Source organism: Hermetia illucens, chromosome 1 (assembly GCF_905115235.1).
Source record: "Hermetia illucens chromosome 1, iHerIll2.2.curated.20191125, whole genome shotgun sequence".
Taxonomy (NCBI): Eukaryota; Metazoa; Arthropoda; class Insecta; order Diptera; family Stratiomyidae; genus Hermetia; species Hermetia illucens.
This window is the reverse complement of record NC_051849.1, coordinates 197,245,154-197,258,872: the sequence shown is the minus strand read 5'-3', so window position 1 is coordinate 197,258,872 and position 13,719 is coordinate 197,245,154. Positions and strand designations below refer to the sequence as shown.

General features: G+C 43.3%; 1 non-coding gene across 1 annotated transcript; it reads left to right on the top strand.

Moving 5' to 3' along the window:
- The first annotated feature begins 12,365 nt into the window (after positions 1-12,365).
- On the top strand, positions 12,366-12,437 carry Trnap-ugg. Its single transcript has one exon. It is a non-coding gene; the product is annotated as a tRNA-Pro (tRNA).
- Positions 12,438-13,719: the final 1,282 nt, after the last annotated feature.

Sequence of the window (13,719 nt, the reverse complement as noted above, 5' to 3'; positions counted from 1 at the left end):
TGCTTGTTGGAACCTTTTTCTCCGTCTATACCCGGAAAAACGGAAGAAAGGGAAACTGGTAATGTGGACGCAACTGGTCAAACGCCGGTAAGTGGAATCAGAACCTGGGACGATTCCAGCTGATGACAACGGAAGTTACTGCGAAAGGAGCCAAAGTTTCTTGGAAATTAGGACCTAGGCGTTGTTACACCATCAAGTGCACCGATATCCAAGAAAGTGGAACTTTCGATGGAAGGTGAGAACAAGCTGGTAACCCCAGTGAGATCCACACTGAATGCAGCAAACTTTGCAGTTAGCGGCGGTTTTCATATTGGACTACGCTTATATCTACAAACATAAGAGTTAGTCAAATTAACCTGCAGCACGCAAAAGCTTACTCTTATCTACTGGCAGCAAGGCTGGCAAAGTTGCAGGACTATCCTTATATATTTCTGGTTCAACAGTCATGGGTTCGTTTTAACAAAATTTATGGTATTGGATTAGTAAAGGGGACTAGGATGTTCTTCGATGAGAGGTCCTCGAGACCGAGAGCCTGCGTTCTGATGTCAGAATTGTGAGAGGTAACCATGCTGAGAAAATTCTGTTCTCAGAATCTTGTTGCTGTCAACTTACAATTCGACTTACAATACCAGGTTAAGGGTAAGAGGAGAAACGTCATAGTTGCCGTTGCTTACCCTATGATTCTTTGTGTCTTCCGCCTACGCAAGAACTAAGGGAGTGCATGCAGAATAATAGGTTGTGATGCGAACGTTTAGTGTATTTGTTGGGGCAGCAGCAAATGTAATGAATTTATCACTAGTCTGACGACCACGAACATAGAGTGCGCCCCTACAATCGTAGAGCCAACATGAAGTAAAGTAATTGACCTAACAATCTGCAATTGAACACTATTAGAGTTGATTAGAGACTGGCGAGTGCTAGATGAAGTCTCACTCTCAGATCATCAGACTGTAACGCAAAGACGGAATCCTAGGAAAAGGATTGGTCAAAGTTCAATAAACTTCTTAGCAATAAAGTGGAGCTCCCTAGATGGCTAAGGTCTATATCGACTTGCCAAAAACCGAAACGGAATCACACGGGCTATTGAACACTTCTGTTGGGTTAATGGGAAGAACGGTATTTGCTTATCGAACGTCGAGCCACGACGAATAGATGATTTCGAGCAGATTTAAACTGAAGGATTTGCTCATCCTTCACTTCCACAGTCATTGCCGACATTTAGAGCAATTCCACCTGTCAGCACAACTGAAGCCGAGAAAGCAATAAAACGAATGAAATCGGGGAAAACCTCACGACCTGAGGGCATCGCATCTGAGCTCTGGAAAACGAAGAGTTGGGACCCAACTCTGCTCTGCAGCTCAGGCTCAGGTTATTCAGAAAGGCGGTGTTCTGGCTGGCAAGAAAGTGTCACCATTTCAATATAGAAAAAGAAAGGTAGTCCAGCAGAATGTTCAAATTACCGTCTGATCCGGTTACCATACCATGAAGATTTTTGAACGCATTCTTGACAACCGTATTCGCGAAATCATTGAAATAACCGTGAATCAAGCCGGATTTGTTAAGAACTGCGGAACTACGGACGCAATACACGCTGCGCGGTTACTCATGAAGAAACACCGATTATATCAGTCAATGGAGAACTGTGTTGTGAAATTGCTTCACGCATTAGCAGCACAACCTGGATGAAGTGGCGTTCCACGACGAACGTCTCAAATTTTAAATTAACCGCAGTTACGTCCGTCCTGTCGCTCTATATGGTTCTGAGTGTTGGGCGACTATAAAATACAATGAATGGCGTCTTGCGGTAATGGAGACAAAAATGTTGCGTTGGGCTAAAGGCGTGACACGTTTTGATCACATCCGAAATGAGGATACCGGCGATCGATATGGGGTTGCACTGATCGTGGAAAAATTGCAAGAGATGCGTCTTCGATGGTATGGTCACCCACTTCAAAACCCAGATCCGATTAGATTGTCACGCCGACGATTATTATTAGGTATCATTATTGAACATTGGATTGTCAATATGATCCGGAGTCCAAACAATAGTCGATGCAGTGGATAAAAAGGGAGAAAGGCCACCAAAAAAATTAAAAATGGAAAAGTTTGCGTCAAGGATTATGGCCACGATCAGTGCTACGCTAATTTACTGATTCAGTCATGTGAGGCAGTTGTACAGAATAGACGTGGCAAGTTGGTGCGGAAATGTGCTTTCTGCAGGACAACACGCCCGTTCACAACGCTCAGGTTGCGATGGCTGCCCTAAATCTTGCGGGATTCACAGAACTTGACTTACTGCACACTTGACACTACAGACCGTACTTGGCTCTCAGCGACTTTTTTCTTTTTACAAATTTAAAGAAGGAGTTAAGAGAACGAAAATTTTCCAGCGATGGAAATGAAGACCATTGTAGAACACCATTTTGAAGAAAAGTCTAGGCAAAATTTTTTCAGTGGCATAAAAGCACGATGTGAAAAGTGCATTTCACTTGAAGGGGGGTACATTGAGAAATAAAGAATATAACACCATTTTTTTCCTTCATTAATTAATCTATAAACCACAGCAGTATTCTAAGAATCAGTACTGCAGCCACAGCACTGTTATACTTGATAGCATCCTTCACCCCTGACTAACCTTAGAAACATATGAAGAAAACATGTAGCATGTTAAGATTGTGGCTCTCATTCCACCTAGTTCGGTAAAGGAAGTGATGATCATTGATCAAACACATCAACGATCTTGAGTTTCTATTACATTCGAGACAGAAAGTATAAAACGTACAACGCGAACGGTTTGCGAACAGTTTTTGAAGATAATAGTTTCGTAACTATTAAAACAAACAATTTTATGGATTCCATAAGCGGGTTGGAAGGACAAAAGAAACCCTAACATTATTATTATTATTCTGTTAAGGGAAATTCGCACCGCGTCCTTAAAGAACTATTGTGCCCCTTTTTACTGGTTATAGTGTAGCTATTGATCATAGTATCTCAGGCAAGCCTATAACCGCCAGGAACTTTAGTATGTTCCCTACTTCCAGGTCTTTCAACTTTGCATCTGGAATTAAGTGTTCTCCCAGATGCCCTTGACCTATTTTGCACAAGTGCCGGACCCTGTCTCAGGACGTGTATAGAGGTTTGGTCATACTCCTCACAAAACCTGCAGGCAGTGTCCGTAGATATCCCTAGCTTCCCTAGGTGAAAGTTCAGCCGACAATGACCAGTGAGAATTCCCACTATGATTCGGAGGTTCCTTTTGGTGCGGGTTCGTATCCTACAATAAGCACCCTGCACTTCTCCATCCTTGGTAGACCCGCCCAGTATAGTTCCCTCAACCGTTACTCTTCATTTCTTAGTGTCATAGCCATGAAAACATTTCCGATTCCACAGAAGGGTTCTAGCCTGTGTAAAAGCGTCCCTGCTCGCTCTTGGCTCGTTCGTCCGCTGCCTTCCAACCCAGCATGGCCTGGAACCCAAAGTATCCAGACCTTGTTAGACGAGGCGAGTGTATTCAGTCTCTCAAGACATTCCCACACCAGTTTAGGGTTCACCTGGTAGGACCTAAGTGCCTTGATCGCTGCTTGGCTATCGGTATGTGCAGATGGAGAGGGGTTAATCCTAGAAGGACCTCCAGGGATGCCGTTGGGCATGTTCTCATTGCCCACTGATACGCACGCAAGCCAGCCTTTGGAGCTTATGTAATTCCCTCGCTTGTGTGCTGAGTTCCGTAAGTCAGCTGATACAGAGCAGTTACGGTTGACCGTCCTGCCCGGTAAGCGTGTTGACACTAATGTAGGGAATTACGCTTTCGGAATTTAGTTCTAATATAATTGTCCAACAAGTCAGCAGGATGAAGCCTTATACACCTCGATGCTCATCCTGCCGAGACAAAGAGGGAAATCTGATTTCCGACAGAATGGGCATATTAGAGCGATGGGTTGAGTACTTTGATGAGCTACTGAACAACCAGAACATCGGCGAGTTGGAGGTCCCGCCAACTGAAGACGACGGACAAATACTGCCACCACCAAGTTTAGGAGAAACAGTCCGTGCAATTCATCGGCTAAAAAATCATAAGTCGCCAGGAGCCGATGGAATTACAGCCGAATTGGTTAAATATGGAGGCGACCAGTTACACCAAGTGGTTCATCAACTTGTGCTCAAGGTATGGGACAGCGAATCAATGCCTGACGATTGGCATAATCTGTCTCATACATAAAAAGGGAGATATCACACAGTGCAGCAATTATAGAGGTATCACGTTGCTGAGTACCATCTATAAGATATTCTCCACTATCTTGCTAGGCCGGATAGCCCCATACGCCCAGAACATCATTGGCCCATACCAAAGAGGCTTCACTCCAGGCAAATCAGCAACAGATCAGATTTTCTCTCTGCGGCAGGCGATGGAAAAACTGTTGGAATATGGACAACAGTTGCACCATCTATTCATCGACTTTAAAGCCGCCTATGATAGCATAGCCAGGGTAAAACTGTACACGGCCATGAGAGAATTCGGTATCCCGACGAAATTAATAAGACTGACTAGGCTGACCCTGACCAATGTGCGAGGCCAGATAAAAGCAGCAGGATCACTCTCAAGACCATTCGACATCAACAACGGTCTACGACAAGGGGATGCGCTATCGTGCGTCCTCTTTAACCTGGCCCTCGAGAAGGTGATCCGTGATGCTGAGGTGAATGCAAGAGGTACGATCCTCTTCAAGTCCACCCAACTACTGGCCTATGCTGACGATATCGACATCATGGGAAGAACCACCCGAGACGTTCAAACTGCCTTCATCCAGATCGAGCAGGCGGCGCGAGATCTTGGGCTGCACATCAATGAAGGCAAGACAAAATACATGGTGGCAACGTCAGCACCGAAGACGAATCAACCAACAACATCAAACCGCACTGGTCAAACACAAGCACGAACAAGAATAAGGATAGGAGAATACAACTTTGAGACCGTTGACAATTTCTCCTATCTAGGGTCGAAAATCACAACCGATAACAACTACGATGATGAAATCCGCGCACGGTTGTTGTCAGCCAACAGAGCCTACTTCAGCTTACAAAGACTGTTCCGCTCGAAACGTCTCACCATAGGGTCAAAGCTCTTACTGTACAAGACTATGATCTTGCCAGTCCTCATGTATTCCTCGGAAACTTGGGTTCTTAGCAAGAAAAATTGCGAACTCTTGGCCGCGTTCGAGAGAAGAATCCTCCGAAGAATTTTTGGCCCCCTACATGAGGATGGACGATTCCGTAGCATACACAATGACGAAATCTATGAGCGATACCATGACCGTCCGGTTGTGGATAAAATCCGGCTCAATAGGTTACGGTGGGCGGGTCACTTAATCCGTATGGATGAAGATGATCCCACCCGGAAAGTCTATAAGGGCAATATCTATGGTAGGAAAAGAAGACGAGGCAGACCCTGCCTAAGATGGAGCGATGGCGTGGGCCAGGACGCCAGACAGGTTTTAGGGATATCGAATTGGTGGACCTCGGCGCAAAACCGGGATGTCTGGAGTTCCTTATTAAGGCAGGCCTAGACCGGATACCGGTTGTTGCGCCGTTGATGATGATGATAATTGTCCATAACCTTCTCCATCGTCTTGAATGTGTATGGTGGGGGAGAAGCTGCCGCTTCTGAGCACTCAGGCCGTGTTGGAGTACGAACGATGTTAGGCAAATTGGTCTGAAAGATTTAGGGTGAAAAGGATCCTTTTAATTAAAGACCACTTTGCTCCCCTTACTACCCTCAGAAAAGACTGTAAGCTGATTCCTAGGCCTCCCTGGATTAGTGCTGGGAAAATGCCATCTACTCCGGGTGATTTCAGTGGTTTAAAAGTTCCCACTGCCCATCTTAGAATAGCTTCTGAGCATACCTCTTTTGCTAGTTTCCAATTGTCCTTTCTTCTCCTTTTATTCGTTGTTGGGGTGTCAGGCGGAATGTTGTCGCCTGCCACCGTGGGGTAGGACTCCGGGAAATGAGTTCTGAGAAGCAGGTGTACCCTGTCCTCCTCATTCCCCATACATGTCCCATCTTCCTCCTTCAAACAGACAGAGGATATTCCCCCCGTCTTTGGCTACAGCCTTGTACAGCCTGGTTGCTTCTGTGATCTGTTTGATCCCTTCACAGAATTCCCTGAAGCTGTTTCATATCGCTTCCTTGATCGCGTTGCTATGCGCAGTCAGTACATTTTTGTACCTCTGTCAGTCCCCGGTTTGTTTTGCCTGGTTGAAGAGTTTTCGTACCTCTTTTCTCATTCCGGCCAGGTTCCTGTTCCACCATGGTACATCCCTTGATGACTTAAGTGTCTTAGCCGGACAGCTGGCCTCTGTATCGTTCAAATTTTAGTATATGTTCTGCCGAAGCAAGAACAGAGAACCTAACATACAGAAGCAATGAATTCATTGTAATTAAATACTTGACACTAAATTATTGTCAATAAATAATAATAGTCACCTTATTTACAAAATACTAGTATAGCCAATTATGTTTTTGTGACTATTGGAGGCATGCGTAACCTTCAGAATACATATTCAATGTTAAAGAGGTGCCTTAGTGGCTTAGATGTACGAAATGTTAAACTTGCTTGTTCAGTAAAGTAGATTGATATAAAGTAACTGACTAAACAGAAAGATACAAGACAGCTCCTTAAGGAATTCAACACGAATTGAAAATTGAGGAAAGCCAACTGAAATGTGAACCTAAAAGTGTTTTCCAAAAGGACCAAAGGCTGAACAATGGAGGTAATTTTCCGAAAGCGGAAAAGATACGGACGAATAAAAGATAATTTTTTTTAAAACCATAACTTGCCTTGCGTATCTTTATAGTTTATCTATGTGGTTTCTACATTTGCTAAGTCTGGGTGCCTGTTTTCACATTCGAATATGACGGTCCGACTGATGGTTAAATACTTGTAAAGTCTTAGGATATAAAAGTTAAGAGTTGGATTAATAACTACTATCCTTGTTGCTTATGTTCCTTAATAAAAAACTTTGTCCGCAACGTAATTTTCTCTGGTATAGGAGCTGACGTCCACCAGGTTGGGGCTTAGGTAGGGCTGACAACCCTACACGGAAAACCGATGTTATGAAGCCACGAAAGGAGTCTCAGGCAAGATGGATTTCACAACGAAGAACCCGGCAATGACAACGCATTAACGATTTGCGCATTTTCTCATGGAACGTGCGTTCCCTGCACAGCCCGAATGCTGCTGAGCAGCTAGCCGATATCCTTTTCCAATATAAGGCTGATGTACCAGCGTTGCGAGAGATGTGATCGACAGGCACCGGCTTCCTGGAGAAGGGCCACTACACCATATATTATAGCAGCCATCCAGCAAACTATGTGCTCGGAGTAGGTTTCTTAGTCAGCCAAAAAATGACACTTACGAGGCATTTGAGCGGACCCTCGTAGCCTGTCCCAAGTATGATATCATAATCATGTTTGGAGATTTCAACAGTCAAGTAGGGACGCAGCCCGTATTCAGGCGATACGTCGGCCCCCATAGCTTTCAACGAAATACAAATGATAACTGACTGTGGATTATTCAGTTAGCAGTATCGCACGAAATGGTTGTTGGAAGTACCGAAAAGCGCGAAAAGCGGTCCACAAACATACGTGGTCCACTCCAGACGGGGCCACTTTCAACCAAATTGACCACGTGCTGATTAAACGCCGCTACCTCTCAGCCTTGATGAATGTCAGAACATATAGGGGGCCAATATAGACTCGGACCACTATCTCGTTGGCATGGTGCTCCAAGCTCGAATTACGACACCACCTACAATCCCCTCTGACAATCAGGTGAGAGTGAATACTGAAGCCATTCACAACATAGCCCCCTGCGACACCTATAAGAGGGAAATGCATACCGCAATAATCGCAGTGGAGATGAAGCATCATGATCTTCACAACTACGGGAGGAGCGTTATCATTGATACGGCCACAAACATATTTGGCCCCAACCGCAAAAGAAGTCGGAACGGGTGGTTTGATGATGAATCTAAGTTTGCTAGGGAACGGAAAAATGCCGCATACCGAGTAATGTTGCATTCTCAAAGAACGCGGGCACGCGCAGAGATTTATCACGAACTCCGTCGAGCGGAGAAGCGACTTCACAGACGGGAAAAGGAAGCCTCGGAGAGCTAACAAGTCTGTGAACTCGAAAATTACAGGGAGCAACCGCACCAGGCGCGTAAGTTTTACCAACAAGTCAACAGGATGAAGCCTTATACACCTCGATATTCATCCTGCCGAATCTGATTTCCGACAGAATGGGCATATTGGGGCGATGGGTTAAGTACTTTGATGAACTACTGAACAACCAGAACATCGGCGAGTTCTCACGAGGTCCCGTCAATTGAAGACGGCGGACAAATACTGACAAATACTGCCACCACCAAGTATAGGAGAAACAGTCCGTGCAATTCATCGGCTTAAAAATCATAAGTCGCCAGGAGCCGATGGAATTACAGCGGAATTTGTTAAATGTGAAAGCGACCAATTACACCAAGTGGTTCATCAACTTGTGCTCAAGGTGTGGGACAGCGGATCAATGCCTGACAGTTGGAAAAGAGACATTATCTGTTTCATACATAAAAAGGTGCAGCAGTTGTTGAGGTATCACATTGCTGAGTGCCATCTATAAGATATTCTCCGCTATCATGTTAGGCCGGATAGCCCCATAGGCCCAGAACATCATTGGCCAATACAAAACAGGCTTTACTCCAGGCAAATCAGCAACAGATCAGATTTTCTGTCTACGGCAAGCGATCGAAAAACTGTTGGAATATGGACATCAGTTGCACCATCTATTCATGAATTTTAAAGCCGCCTATGATAGCATAGCCAGGGTAAAACTGTACACGGCCATGTGAGAAATCGGTATCCCGACGAAGTTGATAAGACTGACTAGGCTGACCCTGACCAATGTGCGAGACCAGATAAAAGCAGCAGGATCACTCTCAAGGCCATTCGACATTAACAACAGTCTACGACAAGGGGATGCCCTATCATCCATCCTCTTTAACCTGGTCCTGGAAAAAGTGATTCGTGATGCTTAGGTAAATGCATGAGGTACGATCCTCTTTAACAACTGACAATATCGACATCATGGGTAGAACCACCCGAGACGTACAAACTGCCTTCATCCAGATTGAGCAGGCGGCGATTAATGCGAGATCTTGGGCTGCACATCAATGAAGGCAAGAGAAAGTATATGGTTGCAACGTCAGCATCAAAAACCCACCAACCAACAACATCAAACCGCACTGGTCAAACGGGAAGAATAAAGATAGGAGGCCACAACTTTTAGACGGTTGATAATTTCTCCTATCTAGACTCGAAAACCACAACCGATAACAGCTATGACGTTGAAATCCGAACACGGTTGCTAGCAGCAAACAGAGCCTATTTCAGCTTACAAAAACTGTTTCGCTCGAAACGTCTCACCATACTGTCAAAGCTCTTGCTGTACAAGACTATGATCTTGCCAGTCCTCATTTATTCCTCGGAGACTTGGGTTCTTAGCAAGAAAAATTGACCGTGTTCGAGAGAAGAATTTTTGGCCCCCTACGGCGAAATCTATGAGCGATACCATGACCGTCAGTTTGTGGATAAAATCCGGGTCAATAGGTTATGGTGGGCCGATCACTTAATCCGTATGGATAAGGATGATCCTGTCCGGAAAGTCTATAAGGGAAATACCTATGGTAGAAAAAGAAGACGAGGCAGACCCTGCCTAAGATGGAGCGATGGCGTAGGTCAGGACGCCAGACAGCTTTTAGGGATATCGAATTGGTGGACCTCGGCGCAAAACCGGGATGTCTGGAGTTCCTTATTAAGGCAGACCTAGACCGAATACCGATTGTTGCGCCGTTGATGATGATGATGATAATGGCTTCATTTTTATTCAATCTGGCACTAGAACTGAAACTTGACGCTGTCCCTAGATATCAAAAATACGCTGCTCGTCAAACCCAACCAAACAGTAACCTACGCGAGCAAAATTTAGATCATTACACTATCTTCCAAGTCTACAGAATAAATTTTAATTAGTCTCAACAAGTCAGAGAACGATGTAAATCAGGCAGCTTCATTTACTTAGGCACAACTGACGACTCAGAGAAGTTCAGCTCTCAAGTAAAGTGTTCTATTCTGTCCTATGTACAACGCAGGTCGAAGCATTGCACCTACCAATTGTAAGACCTGTGTTATGTTTTGGATGCAAAATTTAAATCCTCCTCACGTAAGCATTTCAGAAAAGGCTGATTACCGGGACGATTGCGAATCAGATACAACTATGAGCTGAACTAAATACTTTGCTAGTCAGAAGTTTTCACCATGATCAAGATGTAAAAGTTACGATGGAGTAGCCACATCCAGTGCATGGACAAAACTCGAATACCGAAAAGGGTATTCGTGGAACACACTCTTGGTCCGAAGTCGCATAAAAGCAAAACCCTATCACTGGAAACCTCCTCAAGATGAACTTTAATCAGTAAACGACAAAGTAACAATGTAAAAACTTTGTCTGTAAAGAAAAAAATTAAGTAAAATTATTTATATTGTCCTTTTTAAAGATGAGAAAAATGAAAGGAGTCAAATGGGCATGAAGTGTGAAGGACCGAGGAAGGGCATTGATGTAGAAAACGCCAACTATGATATTATGTAACCTCTCAGAGATTGTCATTTATATACAATTAAATTCTGATTCTGAGTTCCTAGCATATAAACTTAACCTCATGGTCTTTTTAAGACACGGGTTGATTTTATGACCACAATCAGAACCTGGCTGTAACAAAGACAACGGCGCTAGTCCAAACTGAGTGCATGGCTTAGGATTCAGGAACTGCGGAGTACGGCACTCAAATTGAAGTGCTAGTCCTCGTTGAGGCCTGAAGGTCTCTTGATCGCTTAGACATCAACCATAACCCTCAATCGAGCTGAAAGTTCATGAACCAGGAATTCTCCTGGGACATATAAATTCAGAGGGCTATACCGGTTCCATGGTACCAGCAAACCGCTGATAAGGATACCGAAGCCACTTCAGATAAGTCCCTGTGCAGACTCGGGTTTGGTCGCTCTAATTAAATCTTGGGTAGGTCGCCTACTGCAGCATGGTCACCAAGTGAAAGTGAGTACACCTTTTCCGGTGCCACCCCCGTTGAGGTTCTCCTCGGCCACTTGGTTTTGGTTTGGCCGACAGAGTTGCTGCTCCGTCTTCCTCGCCGCCACCTCAAAGCACCTGTCATTTATATACAGCGAAAAGGGGATTGTCAGGAAGAACAGACTTATTCCATTCCAACACTTTTCATCATATAGTTAAGAAAATGAAATTTCCCTAGGATGTCTGGAAGGTTATCATTTGTAACACCTAATACCTACCGTTGTTTTCAACGCTTATATGCATCTTTTAACGATTATTTGTTATCTGCTGTTCCAATCAATCCTAACCTAAATCTATACATCAAACACTCATCACTACAAACTATGTATACAACTTTACTGGGAATAAACTATCTTCGGATGAGGGATAGTGAAAAACTCCTGTCTCAACTTACGAGTATATTATGTTAATTTTCCACCTGAAACCATCAAAATTCATAAAATTGCTTGGGAAACAAATTTACAACTTTCTGTTTTATAAAAAATTTCATAGTATCTAGACTGCAACGAAGTACCAAACAAGTTATTTTTTCACCACTGATATCAGGAACACCCTCTGTTATCATGGATCTTGATATCAGATCGGCTGCTTATGAATATATATTGATATCATATTTCAAATAAATGTCTAAAACATCCCAACTAATGTCAACGTTCTATCAAAAAGGCAACTATATATATATGCACCTAACCAGAATTGGCATCACAAAATAATATCTAAAACTTTATTTCCCATTGACGCTTATCAAGCTCAGAGTAAAAGTTGCGAGTATCTACGATAGTGAATGCTTCTAGTATGATTGGATTCTGTCTGGCTTGGCAAAGCATCACTTTGTTGACATTCTCTCATTTTAAGGAACTAAATTAATGAGTTGATCTCTCAGATGAATTTCATAAATCCATTAAAATTCAAAGACCGAATTTTATTCAAATTCGAAAGTCACATTTCATTATAATTATCTCTCTAATAGTGAAGGTTATAAAAGCGCTTTATGGACATTTTTCCATGATGTGAAGTTTTCGTTTATCGCTGAAAGGTTGAATGATGATTGGTAGAAAAACTAATTAATTCACTTTATCTTTTCTGAGCGTGTTCGTTGAAATTAGTAATAAATAATTTTGCATAAATTTTGAAATTTTAAAATGTTTTTAAATCAAACCGTTTTTATCAAGCGGCTCAATGGTCTAGGGGTATGATTCTCGCTTTGGGTGCGAGAGGTCCCGGGTTCAAATCCCGGTTGAGCCCACCATATTTTGGCGCTTTCGAATGTAAATTAATACTATCGAATAACAGGTTTTGTTTTCAAATAAACTAGCTGTTCAGGTGCAATATTTTTTATTGTATTCATTATTAATTTATGGTGCGACATTTTGCGACAAAACAAATGAAAAATTGGAATAGTTTGATATACACATTCGTATTTCGGGAACCAATTATCCCCTTCATCAGTGTGCTGTGGAATTCATTCATTAAATTTGTGCGATGAATGATGTCCGTTCACGGAGGTTCCCATAAATGCGAAAGTGGATTCTAAAATTTGTTCAAGCAAATAAAGTAATCTGAGATATTGACAAAATTTTTGGAAATTGATTGGATGTCCCTTCCCTTGGAAGCATACCTAGACCATTGCTCAACCCCGAGCTATGCATTCACTATAGACTGTGCCGCCCAACGGGGAACCGATAAACCATCCTTCAGTCAAAACACCAAAGGTTAGTTTTGGCATGCTTGGATACCTCACATCTATTGGTGGTGACACAGGTGCGGTATCCAAGTCTTGTCAAACTCCCTGAATCTCCTTCTACGTTCAATGGATGGATGAAGTCCTCCAAGGAACAATATGTGCACCTTGTGTATTACGTTCGCAACTCTTGATGCTCCTACAAGTAAAAAATTGTCCTATTGATTCAGCATGTTTTTATAAAAGCTTAATTTGTGATCATAGACTACATGAACCCTAAACATATAGCCTAAAAGTTTTCTTACCTAACATGCCGACAGTTCTAACAACCTCGTGCGCTGCTATTAGACGATGTGTGAAGCCTCAGGACTTCCGCCTAGCACGCCCATAACCACCAAGTCTTTGAATTGAATGCATCATTTCCCGGTGCCACCCCACAGAGATTTCCCTTCGGCCATTTTGGTGTTGAGTCCACAGGCAGAACCACTGCCACCGCCTTTTGAGCACCGGTTAAGTAAAAGATTCACTCGGTAGAAAAGTACACTTCACCTAGAAATTCCCACTGCCTGTAAAATTTGAACTCCGACCTTCCGTACGACAGCCTTGTGCTCTAACCATCCAGCTATCCCGAGTCAAAATATATTCAAAAGAAGAATTCCATGTTCAAGGTAAGAATCAAAGCAGTAACGATGAGGATGCTAAGAACACATAACACGCCGCAAAACACGAGTATAATTACGACTGAGATGAATTGCGTACCAAGATTTCTAGACTTCAATTCCCACTGACTACGCACTTTGGTCCCCTCATTGTGAAAGAACGGCATGGTTTCGTGAAACATCATTC